This window comes from Thunnus maccoyii, chromosome 8 (genome assembly GCF_910596095.1).
Source record: "Thunnus maccoyii chromosome 8, fThuMac1.1, whole genome shotgun sequence".
NCBI lineage: Eukaryota > Metazoa > Chordata > Actinopteri > Scombriformes > Scombridae > Thunnus > Thunnus maccoyii.
In genome coordinates, this window is record NC_056540.1 from 35,004,532 (window position 1) to 35,010,531 (window position 6,000).

The following is a 6,000-nucleotide window of genomic DNA, read 5'->3' on the forward strand; positions in this document are numbered from 1 at the left end:
GAGCCCAGCCTGCTAGAGTCCAGCCTCCCAGAGCCTATCCTGCTAGAGTCCAGCCTACCAGAGCCCAGCCTGCTAGAGTCCAGCCTCCCAGAGCCCAACCAACCAGAGTCCAGCCTACCAGAGTCCAGCCTACCAGAGCCCAGCCTGCTAGAGTCCAGCCTACCAGAGCCTAGCCTGCTAGAGTCCAGCCTACCAGAGCCCAGCCTACCAGAGCCTAGCCTGCTAGAGTCCAGCCTACCAGAGCCCAGCCTGCTAGAGTCCAGCCTACCAGAGCCCAGCCTGCTAGAGTCCAGCCTACCAGAGCCCAGCCTACCAGAGCCCAGCCTGCTAGAGTCCAGCCTCCCAGAGCCCAACCAACCAGAGTCCAGCCTACCAGAGTCCAGCCTACCAGAGCCCAGCCTGCTAGATTCCAGCCTACCAGAGCCCAGCCTGCTAGAGTCCAGCCTACCAGAGTCCAGCCTACCAGAGCCCAGCCTGCTAGAGTCCAGCCTACCAGAGTCCAGCCTACCAGAGTCCAGCCTACCAGAGCCCAGCCTGCTAGATTCCAGCCTCCCAGAGTCCAGCCTACCAGAGCCCAGCCTGCTAGAGTCCAGCCTACCAGAGCCCAGCCTGCTAGAGTCCAGCCTCCCAGAGCCCAACCAACCAGAGTCCAGCCTACCAGAGTCCAGCCTGCTAGAGTCCAGCCTCCCAGAGCCCAACCAACCAGAGTCCAGCCTACCAGAGTCCAGCCTACCAGAGCCCAGCCTGCTAGAGTCCAGCCTACCAGAGCCTAGCCTGCTAGAGTCCAGCCTACCAGAGCCCAGCCTACCAGAGCCTAGCCTGCTAGAGTCCAGCCTACCAGAGCCCAGCCTGCTAGAGTCCAGCCTACCAGAGCCCAGCCTGCTAGAGTCCAGCCTACCAGAGCCCAGCCTGCTAGAGTCCAGCCTACCAGAGCCCAGCCTACCAGAGCCCAGCCTGCTAGAGTCCAGCCTCCCAGAGCCCAACCAACCAGAGTCCAGCCTACCAGAGTCCAGCCTACCAGAGCCCAGCCTGCTAGAGTCCAGCCTACCAGAGCCCAGCCTACCAGAGCCCAGCCTGCCAGAGTCCAGCCTACCAGAGCCCAGCCTGCTAGAGTCCAGCCTACCAGAGCCCAGCCTACCAGAGCCCAGCCTGCTAGATTCCAGCCTACCAGAGCCTAGCCTACCAGAGCCCAGCCTGCTAGAGTCCAGCCTACCAGAGCCCAGCCTACCAGAGCCCAGCCTGCTAGAGTCCAGCCTACCAGAGCCCAGCCTGCTAGAGTCCAGCCTACCAGAGTCCAGCCTACCAGAGCCCAGCCTGCTAGAGTCCAGCCTACCAGAGTCCAGCCTACCAGAGCCCAGCCTGCTAGAGTCCAGCCTACCAGAGTCCAGCCTACCAGAGCCCAGCCTGCTAGAGTCCAGCCTACCAGAGTCCAGCCTACCAGAGCCCAGCCTGCTAGAGTCCAGCCTACCAGAGTCCAGCCTACCAGAGTCCAGCCTACCAGAGCCCAGCCTGCTAGAGTCCAGCCTACCAGAGTCCAGCCTACCAGAGCCCAGCCTGCTAGATTCCAGCCTCCCAGAGTCCAGCCTACCAGAGCCCAGCCTGCTAGAGTCCAGCCTACCAGAGCCCAGCCTGCTAGAGTCCAGCCTCCCAGAGCCCAACCAACCAGAGTCCAGCCTACCAGAGTCCAGCCTACCAGAGCCCAGCCTGTTAGATTCCAGCCTACCAGAGCCCAGCCTGCTAGAGTCCAGCCTACCAGAGTCCAGCCTACCAGAGCCCAGCCTGCTAGAGTCCAGCCTACCAGAGCCCAGCCTACCAGAGCCCAGCCTGCTAGATTCCAGCCTACCAGAGCCTAGCCTACCAGAGCCCAGCCTGCTAGAGTCCAGCCTACCAGAGCCCAGCCTACCAGAGCCCAGCCTGCTAGAGTCCAGCCTACCAGAGCCCAGCCTGCTAGAGTCCAGCCTACCAGAGTCCAGCCTACCAGAGCCCAGCCTGCTAGAGTCCAGCCTACCAGAGTCCAGCCTACCAGAGCCTAGCCTGCTAGAGTCCAGCCTACCAGAGCCTAGCCTGCTAGAGTCCAGCCTACCAGAGCCCATGATATTAGATATTAAGCCCCAACTCTGACCACTTTTAAGTCAAAGCTAAAAACTTTCCTATCTTACACTGCCTACTCTACCCAGTACTGGCTAAAAACGTCCCTTCAGCTTAGATTTAATAGATTTAATTTTAATCGTTTTTTAAAAAAGTTTAATTTAATTTAATTGTGCATCTAAAAGTGGGAGTATTTGCTGTGTTTTATCTTTCTATTTCTATTGAGTTGAACTAAACTAGTTTAGTTTTAAGTATCTCTTGCCTGTACTTTTGCACTTTTTAACTGTAAATCTTTTGCCTTTGTTGTATTTTTATTACTCTGTTAAGCACTTTGAATTGCCCCAGTGTTTGAAATGTGCTATGCAAATAAAGCTTCCTTGCCTTGACTAGGCCATTTTGTGTTGGTAAATTGTCAGATTTACTCAGAACACTGGACACTTGAATCTAAATGCTCCTAATTATGATGATATCTCTTTTATCCAGGACATTTCTCTCAAGGCATCGGGAGGCCATCAACATATGCTCATATGGGGTGACTTTAACTTCTGTTTGGATCCTATTTTAATTGAGTCAGCAACTGCTAAAACTTAAGCAGCTAAAAGCACCCTGTTGTTTATAAAGGATTTAAATTAAAGGACATCTCCTTCTACTCTAGCCGCCACAACTCTCATAGCAGAATAGACTTCTTCTTATTGTCAATACAACTGACCCATAGAACATTAAAGTGTGAATATCCGCCAAGGAAACTTTCTGACCATTCACCATTTACCCTTTCCATTCTAATGCCTGGTTAGCATATAGGTGGCTTTAAACCCGACTCTTCTTAAAAAACAGATTTCTGTAAGTTAATTAGGCAACAGGTAGGGCTACTTTGTGAAACAAATTGTGCTTCCTCCCTGATAGTTTTGTATTATGGGATAAGTTAAAACCTTTTATTTAGCTTATAATTGATTTAAGAGGACAAATAATCTCTTACACAAAAGGATTTAGAAATAGATATACACAGCAGAAATAGAGGGGTTAGAAAGAGAGTTTCAACAATCCAGGACTAAAGATTTATATCATTTGTTAGTTAATAAAAGACTCAAATATAACATGTTATGTACCTACAAGGCTGTAAAAACTTTCTGAGAACTAAGCAAAGCTTGCTATGAATTGGGGGAGAAAGCTCATAAAGTCCTGTCCTGGCAATTAGAGACAGAAAAAAGCTCAATAACAATTAACCATATTCAAAATGAAGCTGGATACATTACACATAACCCAAAATAAATAAAGGAAACCTTTAAACAATTTTATGTAAAACTATATAAATCTGAATAACCGGAGGACTTAACCACGACAGATACGTTTTTATCCAATACTGAGTAGCCCAAACTGGACCAGGAGGAACAGAAGAATCTTGATCTTCCATTTACTTCAAAAGAAACTGAAAAACCTTAACTTCCCAATAAGTCACTGGGGACGATGGTTTCCCTCTGTATTTCATAAAGAGTTTGAGGATTTACTCATTCCTCTCCTTATGGATGTAATTAACCTAGCATCGAGCATTGATTCATTGTAACTTTGACTTTAATGACAGTAATTCACAAAAAAAGACCCATTAAATGCTCCTCCTTCCGACCTATCTCACTGTAAAAATTGATTTAAAGTAAATACTTGCTGGGTGACTGTCCGAAGGAAGCATAGCCCTAAGCAGAAGCCCACGGTTCACCACCAACCAGTTCATGTTTCTAACTGGTTCTCCCCACTCAGTAACACACCTGCTGAGAAACCAACTGTGATTATTGGCAGCTCCATAGTCAGAAACGTGAAGTTAGCGACACCAGCAGCCATAGTTAAATGTATTCCTGAGGTCAGAGCGGGCGACACTGAATCACATTTAAAACTGCTGGTTAAGAACAAATGAATGCAGCTGCACGTGTACTGGAAACTAGAAAAAGAGACCACATTTCTCCCATTTTAGCTTCGCTACATTGGCTTCCTGTAAAATCTAGAATAGAATTTAAAATCCTTCTCCTGACTTACAAACCCCTTAATGGTCAGACACCATCATAACCATCATAACACTGTGCTCCCAGTATGCAGCTTACTGGTGGTCCCTACAGTCTTTAAAAGTAGAATGGGAGGCAGAGCCTTCAGCTATCAGGCTCCTCTCCTGTGGAACCAGGTCCTGTGTCACTAACTTTGCTTCTTCCCCGGAGTTTTTTTTTTTTTGTGCTTTCTCATCTCACAGGGAACCCTGGGTTCTGGGCCAAGCCTTCGCGGTCCTTCACAGTCCTGTTGGCGTCCTTCTCTGGCTGCTGCTGTTGCTACTTATTGTTATTCTGCCCCCCCCCCTTTCTTTCTCTCTCTCAACCCAACCGGTCAAAGCAGATGGCCGCCCACCAAGAGCCGGGTTCTGCTTGAGGTTTCTACCCGTTAAAGGGGAGTTTTTCCTTACCGCTGTCGCCAAGTGCTGCTCATGGGGGAATTGTTGGGTCTCTGTAAAGTAAAGAGTTCGGTCTCGACCTGCTCGATGTGAAAAGTGCCCTGAGATGAGTTTTGTTGTGATTTGGCGCTATATAAATAAATAACTGAATGAAATAAAATTGATTTAGAGCCATGTTTGTGTGATTTTATGTGTGGGGGTTTTTTTATGTCTTGTTAAATCTAAAATTTGAAAATAAAATTCTCGAAAAACAAAATGGCAGCCATGATGATGATAATATGGTGAGCAGAATATTAATTTTTACATAAATTTCTTTTTAGTATTTCAGCTGACTTTGGTATCATATTTAAACTCTAAATTCATCCAGATTAACACAAGTGTTTTCTGTCCTTGTGAAGAAAGTCAGACTGTCTGTTCAGGACTCGTTCGACAGCTCTGAACTTGTACGTTTCTTTGTACCTCAGGGAAAATTGATGAATGCCACAAATGTTCTTAAAATCAATCGTACATGTCTCTTTAGAACAAATCTGTTGGTACAAGTGCTTCTTGGCACATTCAAATGAAGCTGACATATAAGTCATGAACAGACATGAACAGAGTTTCTCATCTGACCTGAACTCATAAAGTCTTAGAGTTTAAATATGATCAAATAAAATGTAAAACCAAACCTCTGTTCATCCTCATGCTTGCGGATTTTTTAATTTTTTATTTATTTAACCTTTTTTTTTTAACCAGGCAAGACATTAAGAACAGTTTCTCATTTACAATGACGGCCTGACACGTGCCAGAAGACACTTGAAAGGGTAGAGGACAACAACAACAACAACAACAACAACAACTAATCAAATAGAAGATTGAACTGTGGGCAGTTAACAGCTGCCTCTGTGTCTCTCTGCAGTATCATGCTGTGTTTCCTCTTTATTTCTGTCACAGTACAGCTGCTTGATGATTCATATTTTCTGATTGTTTCAGCTCCTCTAATGTGATTACTGATCAGTCCCTCCTTAAAATTGTGATTTTGCAGTTCCAATAACTAATGCAAATTCAAGAAATCTCTGCAATATTTGTGAGAGTTTGCAAAATTACCAAGACTTGTGATTAGGCATATATATGACTCTTCATTGACTCTTCATTGACTCTTCATTGGTAGTAGTTTTTTTTTTAAAATGCATTATTTTCCTTTGTTTGCAATTTTTCCCAATTCCTGTAATTTTACAATTTAACAAGAGCACATATTTTACAATTACATTACAAATTGTATCACAATTTTTTTTTAGAAAAGCTGCTGCAAAATCAATATTTTTGGCCTCAATAATCACAAAAAAACCTCTGGAAGGAGTGACACTGGTTCATACACACTGATAAATGTGTCTGCTGGTTCCTGATTCTTGTTTTCACTCTTTGGGAACATTTCTTTGAATGAAACTCAAACGGAGTGGAACAGGTTGCCTTATATGGACATGTTAGGATGAAATCTCAGGGAC